Raw genomic sequence first — 13,404 nt, forward strand, 5'->3', positions numbered from 1 at the left:
TAGGATTTAGTTTGTAGGTGCCCAAAGGACAAGAAACCAGGTTCAGGGACAAAGGAAGTGCCAAAAGGCAGGCTGCTTTGAGAGGTGCAGCTCATTCCCAGAATTTCGGCCCCTTCAAACTCAACACAGACCAACAGAAGCACTCCAGGATCTCTTACTCCAAGTGTGGGGAAGTGATGGGCTCGGGTCTGCTCCTCAGGTTTCCAGCGAGGCCACATCTCAGACCTGATCTGAACTAGTGTTGGTGAGAACTAGTGAGAAATGAGCATTTCTGACCCAGGAGAAGACCCAGCCCTCATGATGGAGTTAAGAAAGCCTGGATCCCCTCCCTGCAATCATAACAGATTCGGGACAGCCCTTTGCAGGGACAAGAGTACGCTGCAGACACAGCCCTCATTTTCCACTGCATCACCCAGAGTTTCCACTCCAGTAACCAGACTGAGAGGAGGGACAAGGCTATAATGTACAGATTTGTAAAGCTGGTCGTCTTCAAGCACATTTAAAGCCAGTAGATTGATCTATAGGTGAGTCTAGTGCCAAGTGAATACTTATCATAGATCTCAGTATCTCCATATCAGATATATGCTTTCTTCCTGCTACATTTTGCTAACTCTCCCCCAGATCCTAACAAATGAAGCACGAATGCTTTCAGTGAACAAAAATGCATTCCTCTATCCTTTTGCTCCATGGTGGCCAGAATCCAGATGTGAAAATCCCAGATTCATTCTCAGTGGTCAAGTCAGCTCCTCTTGCTGGATACATGTAAGGAGCTTTGCCATTTAGTCACAGTTGATCTACAAAGTTAGTAGCTACTGGAAAGTATGGGCCAAGTAAAGTCTCTGGTTTCGGAAGTCCTTAAATAAATGGTTGCCAAAAGCTGGAGGAAAGATCACTGCATCTATGTCTTATACTCTCCTCTAAGCAGTTTCTTTCAGTTCCGTGCTGTCCCTGCCTTGGTGGCCTCCATGTGTCCACAGATCCTTCCCTGCCCTGTTCAGATGGAGGAAGGTGAAACTACTGCCCAGTGGTGCCCAGCAGGACAGGTTGGGCTTGCTCAGCCACAAGTCACTCCATGCGGCTGCGGGACGCTGCCCCTGCATGCCTTTCTTCTAGCTCCTCTGTTCCTGACGTCAGCAGCCTCCACTCCCAGCGCTGGGTTTATTAAACCATTTTCACTCGCTCCAGAGGCCTGGTTTCCTCAGGCTCCCATGACTAACAGTCTTACATGCAGAGATGCTCTGTAGGCATGAAGCACGTGGAGACTTCTGACCTCATTTCAGTCTGGTTTATAGAATCATAGAGTAGAATCAGTACGGTTGGAAGGGACCTCAGGAGATCATCTAGTCCAATCCCTCTGCTCAAGCAGGGTCACCTAGAGCATGTTAGACAGGGTTGCATCCAGGCAGGCCTTGACCATCTCCAGAGAAGGAGACTCCACAACCTCTCTTGGCAACCTGTTCCAGTGCTCTGCTGCTCTCACAGTGAAGAAATTCCCCCTCACATTCAGGCGGAATTTCCTATGGTTCAATTTTTGCCCATTGCCTCTTGTCCTGTCACATGGGACAACTGAAAAGAGTTTGTCCCCATCCCCTTGACACCCTCCCTTCAGGTACTTGTACACATTGATGAGATTCCCCCCCCCCTCAGGTTTCTCTTCCCCAGGCTGAAGAGGCCCAGTACTCGAGATGAGGCTTCACCAGGGCTGAGTAGAGGGGCAGGATCACTTCCCTTGACCTGCTGGCAGCACTCTTCCTAATGCACTCCAGGAGACCATCGGTTTTCCTGGCCAAAAGGGCACATTTCTGGCTCATGGTCAACCACCAGCACTCCCAGGTCCTTCTCTGCAGAGCTGCTCTCCAGAAGGTCAACCCCTAGCTTGTACTGGTGCCTAGGGTTATTTTTCCCTAGGTGCAGGACTCTGCACTTGCCCTTGTTGAACCTCATGAGGTTTTTCTCTGCCCAATTCTCCAGCCTGGCCAAGTCTCTCTGAATGGCAGCACAGCCCTCAGGTGTATCAGCCACTCCTCCCATCTTGGTATCATCAGCAAACTTGCTGAGGAGGCACTCTGTCCCCTCATCCAGGACACTGATGAATAAGTTGAACAGGATGGGACCCAGTACTGAGGCCTGGGGGACTCCACTAGCCACAGGCCTCCAACTAGACTCCACACCACTGATGATGACCCTCCGAGCTCTGCCTTTCAGCCAGTTCTCAATCCACTGGAGAGGAGGAGATTGCCCCCTCCTTTCCATGGCATGCGACAGTTTGTCCTTCCACCTCCATGGAATCGCTGGGACCTGCCTCTGGTTTCACCACTGTATCAGTCCACTCTGTGAGGGCAAGATCAGAATCTGCAGGGATGCAACACTTGGAGTCAAGTGCCAGGGGACACTGGGGATGCTGGGCCTCCTTAGGTTGCAGGTCAGGTGAGTGGACATTGGGAGTGAGGCTCCAGTACTCCTGTTCCCTCCCTGGGCACAGCTAGTCCTTTTAAATCCTCCCATTGGCCTGCTTTTTTTTTCTCCCTTTTTCTTTTTTCCCTTAGCAATGCTCCACACACACATGAGCGAGGATGTAGCAGCAGGGCATGTGCCTACCTGCCAAACAAAATGTTCCTGCCCTTCTCAGAAGTGCTGGAGGATATCAGAAAGCAGCCCGTTGTGCAGATCAATACTCAAGAACAGTACTCTAAAAGTTTTGCTATTTCCTGTGAAAAGGTTTATGATTTATCTTCAGGTCTTCGGATTGTAAATCTGAATCTTGTAGGCATTTCTGTCTGGCCCATTCTCCTCCCAGCTCTTCCCAGTCAGCACTGAAAATGGCTCAACAAGGCAAAAAGTTGGCAGGGACAAAACCAGAAGGTCTAACACAAGCTTTTGCTGAATCCTGATGTATGAACAGCAGAGGTTCGTCATTCTCACTGCTACCAGCAGCTGCACACTGTTCCAAGTGTGAGACCTATCCTGTCCATTGGTCCTCAATCAGGGCTGGGAGACCATGTCTTGTATGGTGCCCTTGGCATTAGCTGGGAGCCAAGTTAAGCCAAACACTCTCAGCAGAAATTGCTCACATCCCCAGGCAGGAGCAGCAGGGGACATATTATGGGGAGGTGGAAATCCTGATCTGGGGCCCAGCAGTGCCTGAGATTCGCTCCAACTTGGGAGATGCTCAAGTAGAGGGAGCAGCATGTCCTAGTGCCTGCATTGCTAAATTTAGAATTTCACATGAATTCAGAGTGGGAAAAACAGTGGTTTTTTTCTCCCCTCTGGGTATCTCTACAACATGCTCAGTCACTAAGCATGATGGAGACACACCATCAGGATGCCAATCTAGCCAAGATGGTCCAAGGTTAGTACCAGAAGCTGTTCCTTCAGGTTTCACCCCCGGGCATTTTTTGCTGTGCCCAGAAGGTGGTGCTCTTGGATGCACTTTGTAGGCTGTGAAAGTCCAGGGTGCCAGGCTGAAAGAACCCTGATACTGCCTCTCCAGTGCTGAGAGTGACTGGAGCAAACCATTGCATGGGTCTGTTCTCACCAGCCAGGACACTGGCTTTTTTCCAACAGTTCTGAGATGGATGGGATCTGCTCATTCTCCCACAGACCCAATTTTTGGACCAGGCAATTCAAAGTGACTAATGCTTAGCTAATACCAAGGAACAGCTGGGTATGTCCAGAAACCCCTCTCTAAGCCCTCTTTTCCCATCAAGGCAAGATTTGCTGAGCAGCTGCTGCCTGCTTTACTAGGAGACCTGCACGTATGATACCTGAGTATGATGCCTCCATCCTGCCCCTGACTCTCTGCTGCAGGCAGCACACCATCCTGTGAATGACCATGAGCCTGGTAAGCTCTCAGAGCCTTCTTCTGGCATCAAATATCAGTGTTTTGTCCCATACAGGCAGCTCCAGTCCATATAGAGCCACCCAATTCTGCTATGCCTAGAGTTTTCCCATGCTAGGAGAGCAGCTATGGTCTTCAGAGACTCCTTCAAGACTTTTTTTCCCCAAAAGGCTGTTGCTGCTCTATAGTAAGCATCAGGAAATTTAGGGGCAGCCCTTCTACATGCTTGAGGACCAAACACAGTTGCCTGAGAGTGATTTGGTGTTTACACCTAGTGACAGTGAGTGATGCCCAGAAAGAGCAGGATGCTGGGTCTTCACTTTGATTCTCATCCCAAGGAGAGTGTTAACCCTGTGTGTACTGGATGGGGCAGCAACTCTGAGCTCTGAGATTTTTTTGGACATGATAGGTGTTGTGCTAGCTCCTGGTGGGTTCTTAGAGGCCTTGTCCATGGGCTGTCTCCCTGGATCTTCTGCCATCAGCCGCTCCATTTGTGCTTGGGACATCTGGACGATAAGTCCTGCCTTGTTAGCATGCTCCTGGGCACAGCTCTGGCGTGGGATGAGACAGTGCCCAGACACTAGCTGAGGGATAGCACAAGGGACACCATTCCCACCATGCCTCTGGACCAACGCCCTATTTTGCAGGGGAGATTACGCCTGCATGAATACCAACAGTGTCACTGTTTTCCCTCAAAGCCAGTAAACAGGCATTAGTCTGTCTCACTTGCTAGTGCAGACAGAGCCAGGAGTACCAGAGACCGGCTTTCCCCTTCTTTAACTCTCAGACCACGCCTGGACAGTGGGGGTTGGGGTCCATCCTGTGTATGTCTTGGCCTCATACCCCACTCCTACCCCTCCTCTGTCCTGTTCCCACCTCAAATCCTATCTCTGGCCCCTTCCTGGGAGCCTAGTTTAACAGGAGGGGAGCTGCTGCAATTGTAATCTGTGGCGTCATGTGCGTCATGGAGAAACAATAAGGCTTTGAAGCGAGGGGGCAGATGCTCAGGGGAGAAGAAGGGGTCTATTCAATGGCAGCAGCCAGGGTGGGCAGCTGCCAGCTTGCCTCTTGCAGTGCCGTGCACCTCCAGGGTTATGCTTGCCCGCAGCGGCCCGGGCACAGCAAGGCCTTGCCGGGTCCTCCACGGGGTACTGTGAGCCCATCTGATCTGCAGATCTCTCCTGGAAACAGTGCCCAGGATGGAGAGCAGTGTATTGAAATGCAGGAGGGATCTGTCTTCAAGTTTACTGTTAAATGTGGCCAACAAAGGCGGATTGTCTCCTTGCTTTTTGGAGGAGGGGTGGCATTCGGGACTTGAGTAGGGCCATTCAAGCAGTCTAGGATGCGACCAGGTTTTGAACCCTTGTCCTTGTACACCACCTCCCTGCCATCACCCAAGGCACAAGAAGGAGCAGATGTCCTTGGGACATCAGGCCAAGGTGACGAGGATACTCCAGTGCCACTATGGTTTGGATGCTCATTCTGCCTTCAGTGAGAGCTGGTTTAAAACTTTTTAGGGGTCTCATACTATCCTCTGAAGCTATGGCAGGGCCTCTGAACTCATTTTACACCTGGAAAAACCGAGGTAGATAACTCAGCTGTTTCTGTAGTGGCAAAGAGACTTTGTGCCTGCTCCAGCCCATGTGCAAAAGCACACAAACTGCCTGTAAACCCTCGTAAGTCCTCATGACCCCTCTCTACCATACAACAGTCTATTCCTCACCAGGTCCATTTTGACATCAGTGTCCCCCTACCAAAAGGAGGGGGCTCTTTCATACCATCACCTCTAGTCCTCTTGCATTGGGCAGCTCCCTAGAACCAGCTTAGAGGTATGTGGCCCAGAAACCCAGAGATGTCAACAGGAAAAGCCACAGAGTTAGGGCTCCTTGGCATTTTTTTTTTCTGAGCTGGAGTAGTCCCAGCGGTGTTAGCTGCTGCAGCAGTATTACAGTTTGGCATTCTTCTCCAAGCCCCAGCTCCCAGACTGACGTGACTGGTGAAGGGTGTTGTCTTTAGTGGACACAAATAAAAATCACCTTCTAGTGCTTGCTACAACATACATCCTGGAGAGGCACTGAAAAGAAAGGCTCAATAAAAGGAGATTTTTTTCAGCATCTTGTGACCTGTGTATCAAGGGCTCCATGATACCCTGATGCAGGTTGTGTGGTGCTGTAAAGGGAGAGCATCCAGCCTCCTCTCCTTCCTCCATGTGCCTCAAGTGGGAGGAGTGCTCTGTTGCCCCAGTATGCCACTGCTCCACATAGTAAAAGGCCCCAAACCCATTTAATAACTGAAAGCAGCAGTTAGCAGCAACGCCAGGCTTTGACTTTATCCTGTTGGTTAAGCCACACATGAAAGACAATCGGTGCAGAAATTTGCCCTTGCAGTGCCAGTAATATGAGCTTGGTTTAGAGGAAGAGGCATAGGCTGTTGCAGAGGTACCTTGCACTGCCAGCCTCATCCCTAAATTTGTCCCATCCTGCTTGCTTAGGGTCTTGATGTCCTACAAAAGTGATATTTAGTGTTAAGAAGAAATGATGGAGGCTACAACAGGCCCATCTTGCTCATGAGCAGAGTTGCTGGTCTCCAGGCTACCCAGGCACTACCCACACACCTCCTCCTTCCCCTGGCAGAAGCAGGACACGGGCACTGCCTCTTTCAAGAAGGTCTATTGAGGGGCCACTCAACAGGTCATGAACCAGAAAACCAAGTGTGTTATCGAGACAAGGATGCGTGCCACAAAATGCAACTTACTTCTGCCCGTGCGCCCCACGGTGCCCCTTTCCATGCAGCCACTGGGCTCCCCATGGGGAACGGGAGTCACAGTCCCAGAGCTCAGATGCCCCCAGATGTCAGATGTGACATGCCCTGGCCATGCCTAGAGGAGTAAATTAAAGGAGTTAGTACCAGGAAATGGCCTAACACTGTCTAACTTGTTAATGCAGAGCATCTGTGTTCATTTGATAGCAGCTGTCCCCCCTCCAATCCCTACTGCCCAGCAAACAAGGAGCCCTTCAAAGGCTATGACTGAGCTCAGGAGCCTTCTGCTTCTCCAAGAGATAAGCTAGCAGATACAAGGTCCTAATCCTCCTGTTGCCCTGGCTTGCTGTGCCCCATCAGGGAAAGCACATCATCATGCTGTGACTCAGTTTCCCCTGACCTGTCCTGGTGGGATGGTTGCATCTGACCATCTTGCTGGAGCATGGCTGCTAGAGGAGCAGCCTGCCTGCATGACATATTACTTTTGCCCTGTTGCAAGTCTCTTGGACCCTCGTGTCAGTGGCGGAGCAGAGAGAGGCTTGTTGAAGATGATGCTGGAGGATCCCACGTGGAAGCATGCACTTATGATTGAAGACATCAGGATCACTATCTGCTATTGCAGCAGTTGCCTGAGTCTCCCGGACCTTTCCTGTTGCCTATCTTTATGCCAGGGACCCCCATGAAAAGTAGTGCAAACAGTTCTGGGGTGGATAAGGGTTTATCTGGTGAGCATGGAGAAATGTGGCCTAAAAGAACTGCAGGCTAATCATAGACTCAGTCCTCCTTGAGCCTTGGCTACTCCTTTCCTGTGTAGGAACAGCCTCATCAGAGATGGGCTTCAAGAAGACCCTAGCCCATGGATCTCGAGGTATTTTTCTTGTGTCCTTGTCTTCCTTTTTTAGCCCAGTCTTTCAGACTGGATGCATCTGGCCACACTTTCTCTGTAGAAGCTCTTTCTGACCATTGAGAGGCCTTTAAATTCCCTCCTGCGAACTGAAGCAGCAAGGGCAGGGAGTAAAATAAGTTTTCCCCATGTCATATTGGCCCAAAGACTGAAGTCCAATAACCAAGATTCTACATATCAGGATTCAGGCTATTGAGTTTTCACACCTCACATGGGAAGCTCGGTTCACATAGCCTTCAGGAGGGGGCTGACTTTAATTATGCATAGCACCCAACTGTGACAGAAATGATGCAGGGGCTATTTTAAGCACAGGGGAGTAAAACAATGAGCTTGAACAAAAATCAAGAAAAATAGCATTTTAGGGCTTTACTTTCCCTAGGCAAGTTGAGCTGCAAAGAGTTTGCTCAGGAATTTCTGGCCAGGTCTGTCTAAGGAAATAACCTGACAGATGTTACTAACTACCTAAGAAGTCACTCAGATAAGTCAATAAAAACAGTAATGTTTATCAAAAAAAGCCTCTATACAGATGAACACAGCCACCTCAGAGGGGCACTTTGGATGCAGGACTGTGCTTAAAGAAGGATAAATGCAGCAATTCCATTGCTGAACACAGAAGAAGTTTATTTGGCTTCATGCTTCAAGGAAGATCCTTTTATGCTTTGGCCCTTCCTCCTAACCTAGGATCCAGCCTGACCATCTATCTGGGGACCGTGATCCCAATGTTGAAGTTCTTAGGATCTCCTTCTGTGTGGACTCGTGGAGAATGTGCATCTGCTGGCAGCCAGAGCAGAGCCTGTCTGCAGAAGGAAGGACATGGGCACCCAGCCAGCAGCAAAGAGGAACCCAGCTCCTCTTCCTCTTCCTTCCTTAAGCTAAATTCTGCTTCAGATTGACATTGCTGCGGTGAAAGGCCTTTACATGCGCATACCTAAGCACAGAGCAATCTACAAACAGCAGTTATTAATATTTTCCTCCACTTTGGTCCAAAATAACACACTCAAGCTTGCCAGCAAATGTGAATCATGGGAAGAGCCCAGGGCCAAGTGAACACGATCTGCTGAACCATCAGCCAATGCTGGCTGATGCATCGTCAGTTGATGGCAGCCACTGCAGCTCCTGGTCTTTAGCCTGCATGTCAGCAAGCCGTGGTAAGCTTTCACCCGACCTACCTTTGCCTGAGCTGTCTGCATAGCAGTCTTGCTCAGGCCATCTGGATACGTCCCAGGAGACTGCCGGTATCAGTGACACATGGCAGTAGGTTAAGTGATCATCCCCCAACCTCAATTCCCCCCTCCCCCTGAAAATCAGCCCCAGGCTACAGCAGGCATTGAAAGAGCAGGAATTGTGGCCATAAGCTGCACTCAGCTTCATCTGGGTCCTCTTAATCCAAGGGCATGAGACTGTCCCAGTACTGCCAGCTCGTAGCGGGGCTGCGTTAAGAGCCACAATGCAAAGGCATGCTTGCAGTGACAGGGCATCAGTCTCTCCCATCGCCTTGCAGGGCTGTTGCATCATCCTGGCAGGCTGCTAGGGAACCACGTGCACAGAGCAAACCTCCGCCCAGCCCCTCCACTGCTGCTGCCGCAAGCCGCTCGCGAAAAACGCTGGTACTAAGCGACTCCAGAGCTACTTGGCAAGGAGCTAGGCTCTGTCCCACCCAGGGCTGTCCTGCTCTACGCTCAAGGCTGCTCCCGTTGTTACTGTCCTCCCTGCAGTCCTACCAGCAGGACCCTCACAAGCCTGAATGTGGAGGTAGTGAGATGCAAGGACCAGCATCAGAGCAGTTTTACTCCATCAGCCTGCTCTCAAGACTTGTGACTTGATGTCCTTCTCAGAAGCTCCATGTGAGGCCCAGGGAGGGTTTCTCTTTGGCCTTTCTCGAGCAATCACAAAATTACTGAGCCCCTGGGGTCATCTGGCTTTCACTGAAACCAGGTATCCTTGACTGTGAGGTTCGGCCAATTCAAGCCCAACAAAGCATTTGAGGGCTCCAAGTACAATGAGCTGATGAGTCTCAGACCATGTACCTGCAAGGGAAATACTCACAGCTGCAGAGCTGCGAGCAGATTTTCTCACTGTTACTCAGGTCTGAATGAGTCAAGGAGTGGTGGCTTTCCTCCTTGCTCTGAAATCCTCTTCCCCAAAATACCCCAGGACCATGGGGCACCGACTGCAGCCCTGCGCGACATAACAGGGCCTGAAACTGCTCCTCACGAGCTGCCTTGATTCTCACCCAAAGTCTCTTTTCTCCTAAAGAGACAAAATAAGCTGTCCCTCCTCAGGCGGATGCTGCGCAGACCTGGAGCTCTGCCAGGGTCCCAGCTTCCAGCCTGGGCACGTCTCGCTGCCCAGGCAGCTCCGGAGAACGCTTTGCCTCCTCCTCGACTAAATCCTTCGCAGAGCAGCTGCTTATGTTAATTAGGTGGCACAAAATGCCACGGCGGGGCCGTGGGAATTCCTCCTGCTCCCCTGGTGCGTGCGCAGGCATGGGTGTGCATGGAGCTGGGATGACAGGCGGGCGATTTCCTCTCCCATTTGTTAACCCTCGTTGCCCCCTGCGGAGCCAGGCAGCCCCATCCCTGCCAGGCAGCCAGCGAGGAGGGCAAAGAGGCTGCTCAGAGCAGCATCCAGCTCTCTCCCGGCAGCTTCAGCTGTTCAAGGCATAAAAACAAATAGGATTAATGCGGCTGCTGTCAAGGAGGTGACGGGTGACATACTCCAGTCATTGACAGCCCCACAGGTCCCATACGGGATGTCTCCTCTCTATTTGAATGAGGCTCTTTGCAGTCCTGCTCTCTCCAGGCTTCTCGCTCAGAGCTGGGGAGGCTACGTGGCTTCTGCAAATCAGGGGATTGTGGGTGTTAAATATCCCAGAAACAGCCAGCTTTCAGTGTTAAGGGCTGGGGAGGGACAAGGAGGGAGAGCAGAGCTGCCGAATGGCCTATTGCACTTGATGGCATCCTTCCTTTACTTCCGTGCTGCAGCATAAGGCTGCTACTCCTTCCCCCTGAGTCAACAGTCCATGGCCAGTTTTGTCTCGAGTTCATGCAGAGAGGTGTGTGTGACCGCATTGGCCAATGCCCTTGTGGGGACAAGGTAGACTGGGCTCCAGTCAAGATGCCCTGGAGCTGAGGGCTCAGTGTGCCTTGCTCGTGTGTCCCCTGCAGCAATGTCAGCTCCCAGCAGGCCTGGGAGCACCAAACCCACCATGTTCAGCTCCAGCAATGGCTTCAGCAGCCCACAGAGGCCCCTCTGGATGCTGCTGCACCTCCCCAGCAATAGCCACGTTGGCAAGTCATGGGAACCTGCAAAGCCATGCGTGGGGTGGTGGGACCAGCTCTCAGTAGGCTTACCACAGTTCACCACATCACATCAAACTGGTGAGCCTTTTCAGCCCCACGGACATTACCTCTAAATCACCATCTTTCAGCTGGCCTCTCTCCTGCAAAAGCCCAGTACAGCAAGGGAGGGAGCAGTCTGGGCTCCTGGGTTGCTCCCAGGTTACATCTCACTCTTTCACCTTTGCCAGCATCTTGCAGAGGGGATAACCAGAAGAAAGCGCGTGTTGCAGGACTAGCTGCATCAGGCTGTATGGGACAGCCCTGCACATGGGCCAAATCCTTCCAGGCTCATAAATGGCCTCACTGGGGCTCGCATCCACCCAGTACTTGCAGCATTTGGGGCTTCTCCCATTTCCCCCCCAACTAGCAGCCTTCCTGCAAGCTGTGCTATAGCCCACTCTGACCGTCACTCTCCTCCTGTCTCTTGCCCAGCACCCTCAAAAGCTCTTTTAGATCCTTTAAAAACACTCTCACACAGCAATGATGACATCTTCTTCCTAAAGTCTCCCACCCTTGGGATCGCCTTGTTCCCCATGCCCACATACCCCACCCCCTCCAGGAGAAACCCTGGCAAACATGTAGCCTGTCCTGCTCAACGTCTTTGGACCCATTCACCTCAGGCCAAAACGACCTCCCTCCACATGCCATCCCACCCCTCCGGGACATCTGCACCAGCCTCTGGCCCTGGGAGCCCCATGTCTGCCCACCGCATCCAGCCGTGGGACAACCCCGGCTCTTGCGGGCTGCTGCCCTCACCATCGAGCCCTCTCCCTCCCCCCCACCGTGAGAGACCCCCTTCACTCAGCTACATTACAGCTCTCTTTTCTCTTCTTTGCCTTTCAACGGACGGGCTTTGCTGGCGAAACACAAATCCGCCTCGGCCGACGGGAGACACGGCCGCATTGTGCGGCCACTAATGCTAAGTGACTGCTCCTTTGTGCAGCTGAAATCGCGGAGCCCCTCGGCGAATGCATGGGAACAACTCCAGATTACAAAGGGGTGCAGCCGGGAACGACCTCAAAGCAAACATTGACTTAAAAATCAGCGTTAACCAGGCAGGCAAACCGGACATCTTGGGAAACACAGGACCACAACACTGCGCCTTTGTTGCCGGAGTCAAAGCCCCGTGGAGCTGGGAGAGAGGCGGGTTGGTAAAGGATGCTTTGATGCGTCAGGTGCCCCCCGCGTCTGGCGGGGTTCATGCCGCGGCCGGGCCGGGTGTCATCAGTCACCGCTCCTTTAGACGTTGCGTCAAAGTCAGCGGCTGCTGCGACAGCGTTCCCACAGGACGGGGCCGGGAGAGCCTGGAGGCAAAGGGTGTGTTTACGGATGTGTTTACGGATCTGATCACCGCACCTGGGGAAGAGTGACCACGGAGCTCGGAGCTCGTGTGAGAGTTAAAAGGATCCCACGGGCCCAAGAAAGAAAAAAAGAAAGCAGAGGTGCCCCGCTCTGCAGACGCCCCTTGAGAAATCCGGTGCTGAGGTTAGGGAGTTGCAGAGGCTCAGACCGTACTGGGCTCCTCCACGAGGGAGAACCTCCTGTGCACACAGCCCTTTCCCGAAGGGCGGCCTGCAAATTAGTATCTCCTTAATGATTAAACCAAGGCCTCTGATGCGTGCTCAGGTTTCCCTGGTGTAACAAGTTACCACCAATCAGCAGCCCAGTGACAACCACCTGCAGGTTCGCTCCTTTGGAAATGCAAGGTAGCAGCGCTCCATGTAGACCTCTGCTACAGGAGCCTGTAGGGTCGCTTGGCTCGATGCTCAGGCTGTCCCGCAGCTCAGCTTTCAACGGGTTGCTTCTGATACCGTAACTGTGCCGCTGAGCCCTCCAACGCAGCGTGCCCGGAGGCAAGCACAGAGCTGAGAGCAGAACCGAGCTGCCACCTCTGCGCAGACAGCTTCCAGATGTGCCAGCAGATGTGCTGGGAACCCTCTCATTACACTGCCTTCCCCGAGAGAGCTCAGCCCTGCTCTCTGTGAACCATTCTGGGAATCATACTCAGGCACTGCCGCAAAACCTGGTTTTTTGGCACTAGCCACTTTGCAGTGATTTCCTTGTAGACAATTATATTCTGCCTCCCTGCTATCTCGCAGGGCTGCGCTGCAATCATATAGGTGAGGGAAAGCACCGCGCCAGAGCGTGCGGGATGCGCGTGGGCAAGGCACAACGTGACACAGACAGCATGAGTCATTTCCCTTGCAGCTTTTGCAAGGCCGCGAGAAAGGCCAGGCACTCGAATTGCTTCAGAGCTGGACTGCGCACGTGTACAGCAACCAGCCAGCTGTAGCATCTCCCGCTCTGAGCGACACGGTGCCTGGAAAGCTGGGAGGGAGGATCCTTCTCCCAGCTAAGCCTCCTGCTGCTGCTCAGCCCCCTGGGCTCCCCCTCCACTGGAGCCAAGGACCTTGGCAGGGGATTGCAAACCAAGGCCATCACAGAGCAAAGGGGACAAGCAGATTTACTCAGCCCCAATCGTTGCACTTAGCTGCTGGCCTTGGGGAGGTTCCTAGAGAGGTGAGTCCAAGCAGAGATCTGCCTGGAATTAACCACCGAGA

The sequence above is a fragment of the Rhea pennata genome, chromosome 19, assembly GCF_028389875.1.
Source record: "Rhea pennata isolate bPtePen1 chromosome 19, bPtePen1.pri, whole genome shotgun sequence".
NCBI classification, from domain to species: domain Eukaryota; kingdom Metazoa; phylum Chordata; class Aves; order Rheiformes; family Rheidae; genus Rhea; species Rhea pennata.